Here is a 15,793-nt window from a genome sequence, read left to right on the forward strand (position 1 = left end):
GCTGGAGGTTGTAGCTAATAAACATAGCTGGACTGAATTGGCATTGTCTCTTGGAGTTCCTTGGGCTAGGCCTGACATCAATCTTTCCAGACTGAAACCCCATCTCCCAAGTCAGCCAGCCACAACAGTATGAATTCCTCAGGAAGGTGCCAGTCTCATCCTCTTGTTCCTCCCATGCTCTTCTGGTGATCTAAGAATATGTTTATCTCCCTGAGCCTGGCCTTCATAATTCCATTCCATCACACACACCCTGCTTGCAATCCCATTCTTAAAGCTATCTGAAACTGTTGTGTTCCTGTGGTGTTTCATATGGTTATTGAAATATCCCATTGTGTGGGATAAAACACAATTCAGTGAACCAGACGTTAATGTAATGGGTCAGAATCCCCTAACATGTTACGTAATTCAGATTGCTGTTTTTGACCTACGAAGTCCTGCATCTAGCAGTTTTGGAAGCAGGGGTTGAAATCTGAAAGTTGATGTGAAAAGTCTTCCTCTTTTGTATTTGTGCTGATGTCACACACACTTACAGAAGGGGCAGGTCTTGAATCATAATGCTGTGCCCAGCTGTTTGCAGATTTTGATTTTGGCTGTATATCTTGGCACCTAGATATCTTAAAGACAGCCTTCTTCAATCAGATTTGACTTACCTGATTTGTTCGTTCTGGGAAAAGCTGCTAGTAATATTCACAGCAGCTCTTTGGAACAGCCTCCCAGTTGGATAAAATCTATCACATCTTTGATTTCATTTTCAAATACGCTAAAAACTAAGTTCTTAAAACACATTTGGTGATTAAGGAAATGCTCTCTGGGTTTGAATGATGTTGGCAGATTATTTATTTATTTTTTTCATGTTAATAGTTGGTTTTATAGAACAAATCAGCCCATGTGTGATTTGAAAAAAATGAAACAAAGTAAAACCCCTGCAATCTCATAAGCTTGGCAAATTACAAATGGTTTTGGTGTTTGCATCCCAGGATCTTGGAAAATCTGGTGTGTAAATGACAAAGTTTTGCAAGATTGAAATGTTCCAAGTTAGTTTATAATAAGGTTTCATTCTTCCATGATCTGATCACAGATGAAACGGCTGACCTGGCATATGTCACCAAGATCTGGTTGGGCCTGGGGTGGTGGTGGTGGGGTGTGTGTGTGTGTGTGTGTTTCCCTATCAGAGATGTGCCCACCCAGATGTGACATTAACTGAGAACCCAGAGCAGGGGAGGGGGTGGTGGCAGCATTAGTCATCCAAGATAATCTGGTAACATCCAGTGTTACTCACTGGTAACTGATTATTAGATTGGGCTCTAGGGGTCAGTTGGGACCCTTGCTATAATTCCAGCATCCCATCTGCCTAGCAACCTCCCTGTCTCAGCTCCTTGTCAGGTTGGCAGCGGAGTTCCCCAGGCTGGTGGGAGGTCCTTGGGGATTTCAACCTGTCTTCCTTAGAGGCAGAGTCAGGTGGCTGGGGAGTTCATGGGCACCATGATAGCCATGAGCCTGACACATGCAATGGCCATACATTAGATCTAGTTTTCTTGTGAAAGCATCAGCAATGTGATCTGAAGTTGGGGGAGACTGCTATCACGGTCATATCACTCTCTGTTGGCAATTTGAGGGCTTTTGCACAACTTCACATTGTACCCTTCCCTGGACCAGGAGGTTCTACACACAGTCACTTGCACATTAGTCACTTGCCAGATGTCCTGCATATGAGGCTACCCTTGAAGAGCATCTGAAGTTGGAGTTCATACAAAATGCAGCAGTACAGACAGTTATGGGTGTTTCTCGATCTGCACATGTTAAAACTCTGCTCCCCAAGCTGCACTGGTTGCCAATATACTTCTGGGTTCAGTTCAAGATGCTGGTGGTCACCTATAAAGTTCTCTAAGGCATGGCACCAGCTTATTTGCAGGACCACCTCTCCTTGGTCATGTCTACTCATTCCATCAGATCTGGCAGGAGTGCCACTTGGTGGAACCTGGGAGAAAAATAGTTTCTGTAACTGTCTGTCCTGTGGAACATCATACCTTCCCCCTCCCCAGAAATCCTGACCCTGTTGGCCTTGGCAAGGTCCTGAAGACATGGCTGTGTTCCCAGGCATGAGGTGGAATGTCTGTTGGAGCCTGTGAATTCGTTTTATTGAAATAGTCGTATTTGTATTGATGTGTGTGTGTGTTGTTGTTGTTGTTGTTTTTATCTCAGCTGCTAGTGCTTTATTTAGTTGTTTTGAAGTTGTTGTTGCTGCTGTTGTTTTTGCTGTTTTATTGTTTGATAGCTGCCCAGAATCGCTTGTTTGACATGGGTGGCCATATACATTTAATAAATAATAAATAAGATTTGGCACAAGAAAAATAGTATGGATACCCCCCGACACACACACGCACATTGCTTTGGGCACTGTGTTGTTGTAGAAAGATTACTCATATGTATACATTCAGACCTTCTCTAAGCACTCAGAATAAATGAGCAGTTCTCAACTCTCTGGGTACTATGGCATCAACCAGGTACATCCTGTTCCTCCAGTTTTGTCTTGCTTAGCAGGCATCTGCACGAACCCCACCATTTAACATTTCCCAGAATGTCCCAGAATGCAGTTTACCATTGCATTGCAGGATATTTAAAAAACAACACTATCTCCACCACTGCTGAAATGCTTCCAGGCAGTACTAATGTCTGGAAGCTAATGTGGGCTAGGAAGAGAGGGTAAGCGAACTGTTGTTTTGTGGGACTTTCCATCCTTCAGATCTTTCCCAATGTATGGATACCACAGTGATGTATAAATAGATTTGGAGAGGTTTCAGGAAGTACCTGCAAGGCAAGTTCGATCAGTGCCAAAGAAATGGGAGTGTTCTGCAAGGAAATGGCTTTATCGTTTTAATTAAAGGCTTTGTGTTGAGTATAGAAAGGGAAAGTCTCCTTAATGGACAGCTTGGCTGGCAATTACCACGTGAAAATACCTATATAGTCTTCTTGGTGCAATATGGAAGTGTTTTTTGCTCTGCTATTCTTGGGTAATCTCTCACCCAAGAACTAAATAGATCCAACCTCATTTAGTGCTTTCAAGATCAGTCAAAGCCAGGTAGGTTTTGTCACTAGTTTCATTTATCTATATCATGTATTACGTAGATTTATTTATGTACAGATTTATTATGAGCGTGGACTGTCTCTGGGCTCATTGGAAACAGGGCAGAAATCTAGGAAACAAAGTAGCCTGGCCTAAACACATTGGAGCACCACTATTTTTAATGCAAAAGTGAAGCAGCTAACACTTTCTTGTTTCAATTAAAGAAATTTCAAAGTAGGAATGCCTTTGTATTCAACTGGCATCTGAGTACTCTCTGAGGCATGGAGAGAGGCTTCATAAAGGGGTTCACAATGCACTTTATGAAGGCATTTGAAGTGCTCCTGCAGATATGTGAGGTTTCAACTTCTCCTTTTTCTCTCTCATGTATGTCGACCCTGTGACTGATGTTTGGATGCCTAGAAGAGGACAGTAAACTGAAGCAGAATCATGGCAAGCCAGGAAGTGCTCCAGATATAAGTTCTGTCTTCTGATAGTCAGAGAAATAGCTGCTGCTTAAAATTGGCTTCCCTCTGTAGGAGCAGGTGGGTGGTCTAGCAATGCCCTAGGGGGGTCTTCATCTATAGCTTCCTTGGTAAGCAGGATCTTTTTCTGCTTTACCTTATTAACTTCAAATGTTCTTGGATTGGAATAATCTACCCAGTGACTTCCGTGACCATAACCTCAAGATAGGATTGTTGGATTTCACAGAGCATTTTCTAAGTTTTGAGGTTAGCCTGGAAGCTGTGGCTGTAAGCTAGTTTGTCACTGAAGAGGGAATCTGTTGTGTCCTTCACTTGGGTGCCAACTTGCTACCAAACCACAGCTGCTTCTGCTGATGAAATACATCAGTGGGAAATCTCCAGAAAATCCCATGGCTTCTCTTCATGAAATCACAAGTTCAACTGAAGAAGACTTTACTTTTTAAAGAAAATCCAACACAGTTTAAGACTTGGGTTTCTGATGGACCATATTCTTCACTAGATACCAAATTACTAATTAAAATCTGATGGAGATGCTGTTTTGAGGGTGCAACTTTCACTAGGAACACACTATTTAATAACCCAAGAGAGACCCTTCTTGATCCAGGCTTCCTAACCATAGGATATCCCCTATTCAGATGCAGACTTATAAAGTTTAAGCATCAGCTGAAAACTTGTTCACCCTGGTGAGCATTTCATGCTATGCTTCTCGTGTGTGTGTGTGTGTGTGTGTGTGTCTTTGCAGTGTTGTTGCTATTGCAGTGGTTTTAATATGTTGTAATTTTATAGTTTTAATATGTTTTAATGTTATGGATTTAAGATAATATAATTTGATGATTTTTAATTCTATCTTGTAGCACACTTTGGGCTTATAAGGATTATAATGAAAAACAGGCAAGATGTTTCGTAATAAACACATATACAGATGAATAATATTAAGAGATAATTCAACTTGCCCTGATGTTTTTGCATGCCTAGATTGGATTTGGAATGGGAACAACTCTATTTGGGTTAGGCAGGTTTGAGAAAGCAGATCAGTTTGATTTATACCAGATCAGAAGTTTTCTGGTTCACCCAAGGACACAAATCTGAAGCAAAATTCTTCTCTCATTGACTAGCATGAGAAAACACCAACAATTATACCCTTTTCTTTTGTTGTTTTTCTTTGCATGTTTTTCTTTGTATTACTTTTTAACCCACTGGGAAGAATTAGTAGCCTTCATAAATGCATCAGAGAGGATAAAGCGAGTCTGATATCATAGAGGTAATTGAGAATAGTCCATTCTACTGTTTTATTAGGGGAGAACCAAGCAGCTTCACTCATTCTTGCTCTACTGTGAATAACTTTGCAAGCTTTATGAAGTTTGAAGTTCTTCTCCACTCTGCACACATTTATGCCCACTACTAACATTAAATATCAAGATATTGGCTTGTTCAGACAATCTGGGTCAATTAGTTCTTCCTCTTGTTGAAACTGTCACCTAATGTTTTAGGGTTTCTTTTCCTATTTAGCTCCTACTCAATGGGATTGATGCCCCCTTGAATCACATCTGGAGTCCAATCTGTAGAACTTTTAAAAAGTCCTTAACAACATTCTCAGGATTTTATGAAGCCAGAACGATCTTCATTATTCACTGTAGATTTAACCTTAACATTGTGTTAGCATTAGCAATTAGAATTGTAATCAGCATTATACTGATTATGATATTGTATTAGGAAATATTCTATGATTATTATATTATATTGTTATGTAATCATATTATATTATGATTATTATATTGTGATATTGGATTATAATGTATAAAATTTTGATTTACCTATAGTAAATTTGATTGAGTGTGAACTTACTTTGATAAATTCAGTTTTTTAAGTACCACTAACAGCTACTGTATGAGAACTTTTTGTACTTAAAAGGTACACTCTCATCACCATTTAACCCTTTGTGGTGAATATACTTTCTTGCCTTATCATTTGCTGCCACAAAACATTTCCAATACCAGTCTGTTCAATAACTGAAGCAAAGTATCAAAATTAATTAACATTTTTGGAATAATTCTTTTCTTACCTACTAGTGACTGGATTAAGTTAAAGGCATGAGACAGAAAGGTCAAGAGGCTTATGTAAACTGCACCGAATCTATTTATACTTATCTGAAATAATTATTTTAGTATTTAAAATTGAGGAAAATTGGAGAAAAAATAGATGCAACGGACAAAATGGAGGCTGCATCCTCTTCCTCCCTGTCTTCTGGATGTGATCAGGGTCAACCCCATCTCCTAATCTTTTGCCTAACCTTATCAGACCCAAATTGATCTCCCTGACTCCAGACAAGCCCCCTGCAATCCCATCTGAACCAGAGAATAGAAGTCTAACTCTATTCTAACAAAGGAAGTCTAACAAAGGCATTGCGACATAGTAACAAGGTGAGAAACCTTCCATCCTCAATCAGGGACAGGGTCCCCATTATCTCAAATTCCATCTTCTTAACAAGGGACTTCCTCAGCTCTGATGCCCCTCCTGAAAGAGTTGTTTTGCCAAACAATGGAAATAACTCTTGGTGCTATCTGACCCTGACTGTTTGTTTGCAGACATTGTATTACCCAACAAGGTAAAATCATCAGTGTGAGTGAGTGTGGGGTTTGCTGCATGATTAACTCCAGCTACGCAGCCAAGAACATTCCCCCAAACTGGCCAGCAAATCAGATCCCTAGGAATTCCCACCTTAATTTCTATAAAAGTCTTTGCTTTCCCATTTTTTCCCATCGTGTTCCTCTTTCCCATAAAGATGGGACCCAATGAACATTATGGGATACATATGGTTCTTTCTCCTCAGTGTTGTGCTCTGTACTTCTCAATGTTCCATGACACACATCTTATAAACTCCAGACACTCCCTCTCCAGTTTTTACCCCAACAACCCTGTGAGATGACATGGCTACAAGAGGATAATATGCCCAGGTCACCTATTGAACATCTATAGCTAAGGATGGACTTGAACTGTGTCTCCCTGGTCCTAATCCAAGATTTGAACCACTATACCCTGTAGGCTCGAGGACAGATGTTGAAACAAAAGTTTATTCAAGTCTTGAATAACAGATATTGCCAAGAAGGACCAGTTCTGTTACTTGTTGTTCTACCAAGGACATTTTTATTCAGGCAGAAGTTGGACTTTCAATTTGAAAGTAAGTTTTAGCTGACATATGCTATTTATTCTTTTTTTGTCTATTTGATTTTCATTGCATTTTTAATTGCTTTGCTTTAATGTTTAATGATTGTTCAGTATTTTATTTTAACTTTATTATGAGCTGCCTTGAACACTAATTTCAGCTGAAATATGGTACATACTTCAAAACAAAACAAAAATGTAAGGCCTCCTGCAAGTCAAGACAAACAGCAATAACTTTGTTTTCTTGGCAACGATATAGAAATGGTTTGCTACTGCCATATTCTAGGATGTTTTCTCAACTTCACAGTCTAGTCTAAAGATCTGCTGGCCTCCTGGTGGTATCCTATCCAAATATTAACCATGTATGACCCTGTTACTTGCTGTCACTTTTTAGTGATAATGGGCTTGATTCCTGACATCTTCATATAGTTTTGTGGGCAATAATAGAGAATCTGTTTCCCATGGCTGCTCCTGGAATGATTTTTTATTTTTATTTTTTTGACATGTTGGCATTTAAGTATAGCCTTCAGTCCTGGGATTTATTATTCTGTCATTAAAGAGCAGAAGTATAGCCTATTTTCAGCAATCCAGGCATCCACCCCAAATCTCCTTTATTGTTATAGATGGTGACCTACATCACAGAGTGTATTCATCTTCTTTTCTGCTGTAGCTTACAACTTTTATATTCTCCGGGAGTCTCCCATCAAATTACTAACTAGGGTCAGACATCCTACTACTGGATGAGAGGCACACATCAAGCAAGCAAACAGAGAAATCCCCCTAAAAGAGTTCAGTTTTTTTAACCAATTCCATTAGATGTTCATTCGTATCCCAAGTCTTTTGAAGTTTGCACTACTTCAGAGATTTAACTTGAAATATTCTTTCTCGTAAGGGTGAGGATTCAGCACAAAAGTTATCTTTCTGCTGTAGCTCTGTGAAGGTACCTGGATTTCCTAGTTCCTATTTTAGTTGCTGATGTCTTCTTCTCTTGGCCAACTTTCTTTTCCCTTCCTCTGAATAATTGTTCCTTCTAATGTTGCACTGTCCCTTCTCACTCTTCACCTTGCTCCTTTTGAGTCTTCTCCCTCAAGTTTGAACCTGATGTTATCTGTCTGATTCTTCATGCCATAGTTTCTGTCATGCTTTTACACTTCCCAGCCAGAATCCTTTGTCCAACCACATGCTACATTCTAGCAGAATTATATTCTATAGGCTTGTACATAATGAGTAGAACCAAACATATAACCTGCTTAGGAAGCAACCTTTGGCACCCATTTTTTTTTTTAATCCACAGCCCTGCATAAAAATAATTCAGCAGGATCAACTTTAATATAGTATGCTAGCCGTTGTATCTGCTTGCTTTTTATTATTTAGATCCTGATTTTTGTTTCTACTTTGAAATGATTTGAACTTTTACACTGGTTTCAGGTAGGCTTTAGGAAGGACTGTTTGATCAGCCTCAAGGCTGGCTCCTCCTTTCAGAAGGTCTACCTTGTCCTGTCCAAGGTTAGGCTTGACTGACTGGATTATAGAAGTTGAATTAGAAAAAAAAAAGGTGAATCAGAAGAAAACAAACAAGCAAAGAAGTTTTCCACCCCCTTTAATATGAAAAGCATAAATAAATGCCTATCTACATCATGATCATTGTCTAATCATCATCATCGTCACTATATCTTCTATTTATCTTTCTATATCATCATCTTATCAAAACTCAATAAAATTCACAGGAAATTTAGAGAAAAGTCATGTAGAGCAAACATCTGAAACTTATACATGGATTTTGGAGCTTTAAGCAGTTTTTTTTTTTGAAATCACCCATTATCTTTATATTATTTGAAACAGGATGCAATGAAATCCTGTTTTGCAGTGAAAATCAGTCCCACATGATGCATCTTTCTGGCAGATCTCAATCAAGTATACTGGAGGGTTGTGTGAGAGGTAATTTCAAGGATAATGAAGCTTCTTTGTGAATGGATGGAAGCTGGCTGAGGAGAAGACAGGGAGAACTGTAGGAGAGTAATTCATTAATCTAGTCCATGAAATAAAGTTCCCAAGCCTGTCAGGTAGATACGGGTAACACAGATTTTTTTTTTCACTGCACCATCAAAAGGTGAGAGATGTGGAACAATGAGGTGAGCAAATGTCACACTCTAAACTGTCCACCCCAAAGTCCTTGTGAGCCAGTTGGGAGTCAGTTCACAAAGGCCACTCTGATTTGACAGCAGACTTGTCCATCACTAAATCTGATACTTCCCTGTGTTTTTCCTCCCACCTCTCTTCTCTAAGGCATTTTAAAACATAGAGGAGTGTTCCAAATCATAATATTTTTATTTCCTTCCATTATGGGTGGCAGGTCCCTTTCTTTCTGACTTGCAGAACACACACACACACACACACACACACACTTAATGGCACAACAGTAAACCCATTCAGGTATCTCCATTCACATAACAACTTTATCAGCTGTCCCCTGATAGAATGCTAACTATACAATGTAACTCACGTGCTGTTAGAAATAATGCAATGAAAATAATGCTTTGCTAAAAGATATGTTTTTGCTAAAGTTATATTCTGGGAAGAAGTAATTAGATGTATTCATTTAACTTTGGGATAAGGATGAATAGTTTTGGACATCTATAGTTTTTGAATGACAAACAGAAATTGACAACTGGACAAATCTGTGAGCTTCTTATTGCTAAAACTCCAGCCCTTTGACATTGGAAAGAAAATATATGGCTCCAGTTATGCTGCAGATAGAATTTTTGTTTATTTATACTTCAAATAAAACTTGTGCTGGTGTTATGTGTGACTTACATCATAGATCATGTATGGATGATGACCCTGAAATATTGTCATCCTTCACTGAACTGCGTACATATGTACATTCCATTCATACATATAGAAAAGAATACTCCACATATATACATGCATAGATATACGAGAAGCCTTTACATATATTTATTACTGTTGTTGCTGCTGCTATTATATTCCTTCTCTTTCTTTCTTTCATTCACTTTCTTTCTCTGTTCCATTTCATTAAATAAATAAAGCAAAAAAAAAAAAAATGGAGATAAAACTTCCACTTAGAGGTAGGCAGTTATTTTTCTTTTCTTTTTCTTTTTTAAATTAGTTGTCAAGGCACAGTAGAATAATTCCAACCCAAATTTAATTTTCCTGGAATTGGACTAACGTATCTTAACTATCTGCAATTCTGGACCTTAGCAAAACTCCAGTACTGGAAACTTCTGGAATCTGCAGAACTTCTCCAGAACTTATTGAACCTGCAAGAAAGAAGGAAAACTGTTAATGTTTATGTAAGAGGAGAAGAATTTTAGTAACTAATAGACCATCAGTCATCTCAGTTTCAATGTTTTTAGAGGTAGAGACTTTTTGGAGTTGAAAAATCCTCTGTTATTTTTTTTTTTTTTAAATTGTTTCATGTGGCTCTGTGTCGTGGCTAACAATATTTTTCCAGAAAGCTTTGTGACAGTTTTGTTTTACCCAGAGTCCCCCAAATTCCTCACCTATCCTGAGCACCTGCCCACACCTAATCTGGATAATATTTTGAGCACTAATTTACTTTGGCTACTAATCCACTAATTATTCCATGGTCTGAAATTAAAAACATATAGGGATAACAAACATGATTTTCACAGAACCCTACGCAACCCAGAAATACCTAATGGAAGAAAGTAACAGTATGAGTCCTTCACATTCTTGTCATAACTCCTACTTTTAGGAATGTGCCTGATCATTCCTTACACACACCCTTTCCCTTCACTCAAAAATTGCATGTCTAAAAATTGACAGATGTCCCCAGCAAATTCACTGTGAATTTGATCACAATATTGCATTCTATTCTGAAAAAAGATCTTTCTTAAAACATCAATAAGGAATGATGTTTCTAATGGAAAGATGGCAAGACTCATCTTTTCATGAATGCTTACTATATTTCAAAAATTCATTCTGCTCCAATGAAAAACAAATACTACAAGTCTTTGTGGGTACTACTACTACTACTACTACTACTACTATTATTATTATTATTATTATTATTATTATTATTATTATTATTATTATTATTGACTATGGAAAGATAAAAGTACATTGTTCTGAATTTCACCCTGGATAAGGGCATCTAGTTGAACTGGACAGTCTCTGGAGTGATTCAGACTCTACTGGAGCATTTCCAAATATCTGGATTGGGATTTAAGTGAAATTATGTCCTATCTGTACACCCTTAACTTTTCACATCAGAGTATTCACTGAATCTACCAAATGAATCGACCAAATTATTTTAGGTTATAGGAACATTCAAAAGTGTACATTTTAAGTAATATTTCGGCAACTTCTGTATTAGAATTTATATGATCTGAGGAAACCATAATATAAACATCCTGTCCATCCCACATGCAATTTTCTCCCTGGAAAGACAATACTTTGGTCTCCACGGTTTCAAAAGAGAGATTTTACATGATCATATTTGCCTCTGCCCAGAAGTAAGGTCTTCATATTCTACTACAGTGTCCTTTCTATCAAGCTTGGTGCCTTGATTTAATAATTCCCCTACTTTCCAACTATTATGGTAGTTTGGCTGAGGAGAACATAATCTTCCTATCAACTTACTTGTCATGTTGCCAAATTCTGCTCAAATATTGCTGCAAGGATCATTGTAGCTTAGCTTTGACTTGTTAATCTAGAAGTCATTTCTGCTATAGGGAAATGGAATAGACTTCATTGCATTTTGTGCTAGTGGACAACCTCCAGTTTTAATCTGTACTTTTATTTTGGGTTGTTTTCCTTTGCACTGGTGTCATATGAATTGTGTTTGGGTTTGTCAGGGTCTCTGACCACAAATAAAAATCAGGATTTCCTGATTCTCAACAGACTCTTCACTTTTAGAGTTGTCCCATTCTATGTTAAGAAGGATGTAGAAAACAAATAACTCAGGACTGACCAGTTCAGGGCACCATCACTCACAGTCTTAAAGAAGGTGCTGTTGAGATGTGTCATATACAATTCAGCAGAAGAAATAGGTTTTAATTATTTTGGAAGGGAATGGTGAATGTCTACTTAACACAGTTGCTATGGATTTTAATAAACCCCATATGAAGAACTTAAATGCAAAACATCATAAAAAATGCACAATCTTAGCAGTAACAAATGTACATGAAATCAGGTCAAGAAGTTCATGCTTGACATTTAATGTTAAAAGTTACAAGGGAAGATGATTTTCCCTTAAGGCTGAATTATGCTGCCAAATGAAATGAGCTAAGTGTGAATTAAATTTCACATAATAGAAAACAAATTAGCACATTAACACCATTTAAAATGAGTGATGTCTTTGATTCTGTAAATGATAAAACCACCCAAATGACATCTATGTCATACACATGATGGATTTTTCACTTAAGATAAAAGGAAAGAATCTTTCACACAGCATATGTTAGCTATAAAAAAGGATTGAAAGATTGAAATAATTTTGCATAACACCGATCTTTTTTTTAAAAAAAAAGGGTCAGGAATGAACTACAAATATTGAACATCTATTGTTTTAAAAAATCAATTTTACAATATACATATCAGGCTTATGTGAATTTCATTTGTTATATGAATTTCATTTGATGAACTAAGTTTCTGAAAAGCAACATCCTTTTTTTTTAGTTATTATCATAGCCAACAAGTTCTAAAGAAGTAATTATTTAGTTCACTTAGGATTCTCTATTGTTATGTTAGCAGAAACCTATTCAAAAATTCTTACCAAACAGTGCATCAACAAAACACTGATTTATTATAATGTATCCTTTCATCGGTTTTTAAATAAGAAAGAGGATGAAGACAAAAGGGATGCAACTTGTATTTAAAGAAGGGGGGGGGGACCCTTAAAATTCAACATGTACTCACGGAGAAGACAAATAGACCCACATAAATGGAGTGGCATTTGGTACAATTTGACCTGTGCAATAAATGTGCACTCTTCTTTTCTCAGTGATAATGGCATGTCCAATGTTACTTTAGATTTCATGGTTGATCTGAGATGAGAATCAGACACCTCTTAATTCACCCTGTATTCTGGACTGAAGGTCAATGTCTGCCAACAGCAGGTGTTCATCTTGCTTTCATCTCCCTTCAGTTTTCTTCTTTGGGAGTCCCTGGTCTCTTCAGGTGAATAGGACACAATGGCAGCCCTAGAAGTGTCTCTTGTATTTCTTCTGCAGGTCTTGAGCTTCACCTCCAGAAGTGTGCTATGTGGCAGCATGCATCACACTAAGGGAAGCTCACTTTTAGCTGATTGGTTGACTGCCTTGCATGCAATGTCCCCTTTTTACTTCAGATGGTTCCACAGTACACACGTCCACATTGTAGTATTTTGCTGCTTCTAACCATGTGGCCTATATTAATAGTAAGCCAATGGTGAATGTAAATTTATTGTTACTTTTCACCATGAATTCTGCCTATAGCTATCTTTCTCTGGCTGTGTGGGCTAGAATTCCCAACATTCTCCACAGTGATCATTCTGGATGAAGACTTCTGGGAGTTGGGCCCCACACATCTGGAAGTCATCCAGTTTGGGGCAGGCTGACCCTACAATTAAATTTATCCAATCAGCAGAAGGATGGATGAATGGGTGGGTGGGTGGATAGGTGGATGGATGGATTGATTCGTTATGGATTATCAGTTTTTTCTCCATCCATCTACTGTTTCAATCACCAGAGTAACTCCAGGTGGCTTGCATGTTAGGGTTAAAAAAATATGAAAAATAGAATAAAGTAAAATACAAAAGTAGATAATACATAACCACACTTCAGATAATACATAACCACACTTCAGAGTGGATAAACAACCCATAATGATTATATCAGGAATAAACCATCAAGAAGTAAATCACTGCACCTACCCAAGGGCCTACTGGAAGAGCCAAATTACATGAAGGCCAAACAGGATCAGGATCATCTGAACTTCAAGGGGATGCTGTTCCACAGAGCAAGGTCAGTTATACAGAACATGGGCCTCCTAGGTCCCACTGGATGGCAATGCCTCGCACTGGGACTGCAATGGGTCAACTGTTCCAGGTCTTATTTGTTGGGCAGAGATAACAGAAGAAAGGCTGTCCTATAGGTAACCAAGGTCCTAAGCCACACAATGCTTCGTATATGACATCCAACACCCAGAATCTCACTGGTAACCAGTGTGACTCATGAGGTAGATATTTACTGCTTGTGAAAGGAAGGAACAGGATGGTGTTCTTGTAGAATATTTTATAAGGATATATATGAGTTGCCACATCTTCTATGAATATAGCACGTTGTTGGGTCTTAGTCATAAAAAAAAGGGAATCAGCTGGATATGATGTCTTTAATTCATGAATTGCTTATATGTCAGGAAACTAGTATTATACATTTTCAGATTTTACCATTTTTATTCCAAAGCACTAAAAGTGAAAACAAGGGCTGTGGAGGAAAATATATCCTTAATACCCCAGGAAATGAATTAATCCTGACTAGATCCAATGCTTGAGTGAATTCCAGAAGTGGCAAAAGAGAACAAAATATTATGGCATGTTTTATCTTAGATTGCTAAACAAAATAAGCAAAAAAATATAACAAAGATGACAGATATTGTATTTATTGAACTCACATTAAATTACAAAAACAAGTTATTTTAAAACAGTGTGAAAAAGCAACAAATTCCAAAGGGTGTATGTCGGTTGTAGCTAACAAACACAGCAGGGCTTATGGCAACTTAAATAGTAACAAATTTTCTTCTAACATTTTTGAACTGCTGTAGTATTAATTACTTTATCAATAATAGATATTTACAAACAACTGTTGGGTAATAGCATAGAGATACTTGCATAGCTGAGTTAACATATAGAATGTTATTAAAGAAACATCCTTTCAAGTCAAAGGACACTGTTTCTCTCATGAGAAACTGTAGTTCAGAAGTTTCCCAATGTCATCTGTCTTTGAAGTTCCTTTGTTTAACAACAATTCCATGAAGTTCAGTGGCAAAAATTGGAAATCTGAAATTCTCTACATACTATCCCTGATTATATCTTTATATCCCTACTTTTGTTTGGACAAAGACTAGCCTGTTAGTCAGGCATAGAGAGCCAAAGGATATTGTTACAAATGATCTGTGAATAGAAAATCTTTGAGGTCTACCTCAAAATTCCAGTAAAGCTTTCCCCAGTCTAGATCAACATTACCCAATTTTCTGCTCTCCAAACTTGTTGGGATGACAATTCTCAGAATTTGGTGAGTCTACTTTTGTGGGCCTGTTCAAGCTCTTCTCTTATATCATGTACATAGCATGCTGAGCAATAATTTAGATTTGTATTGAGAACATTGTGTATTACTTTTACACAAGTTCTAAGCACTTTATACAAAGTGTGGGAAAGCAAGAATATCCAAACAAATCAAGTAATATGGTTTTAATAGATTTCAATAAGAGGTGGGGGTGGGGGGGTATACACAGAATATTAGCTGATGGTCAAGTGATACATGTCTTTAGTACATTTTACTAGCCACGTTTAGTACATTTTATTAGCCACTTTTCCTTTAAGGTCCTTAGAACAGACTTATGTAATCCTCAGAGCTTCATAAGGCAGCTTAATGTTGAAGTCCAAAGGTCCTCTCCTTTACAACAGATACTTAGTTTTTGCTAAAATGACAAACCAGTAGTTTGGTCATACAGGTAGTGTAACCATCCCTGATCAAATTATTCCTGGTCAAATCATTCTTCCAACTCCTGTCTCCTTCATTTTAGAGGTGCAAATATTCATTTCTTGGTTTGTATAAATGGGGGGGGGGGATTTTTCTATCGTGTAAGTCTGATCCAATTTGAAATGCTACAGCTGAGACACAGCTTTAGTCTGTGAGTAAGATGTAGGCCTCAGATGGTAGACCAGAATGAGATATTAATCTGGATTTTCTCCACCTCCAAGTCAAACAGGCTAGCCACAAACCTATGCTAGATGAGGAATATGGGTTTTAAATCACAAACAGGCCTGACAAGTTTTCACATTTACACAAAGAAAGCAACTCAGAATCCAATTTGACCCTCTGGTTATTCACTCTTGTGC

Source organism: Python bivittatus, unplaced genomic scaffold (genome assembly GCF_059951505.1).
Source record: "Python bivittatus isolate LINGU-HERP-01145 unplaced genomic scaffold, Pbiv_v1 ctg000960_np1212, whole genome shotgun sequence".
In the NCBI taxonomy this organism is placed as follows: domain Eukaryota; kingdom Metazoa; phylum Chordata; class Lepidosauria; order Squamata; family Pythonidae; genus Python; species Python bivittatus.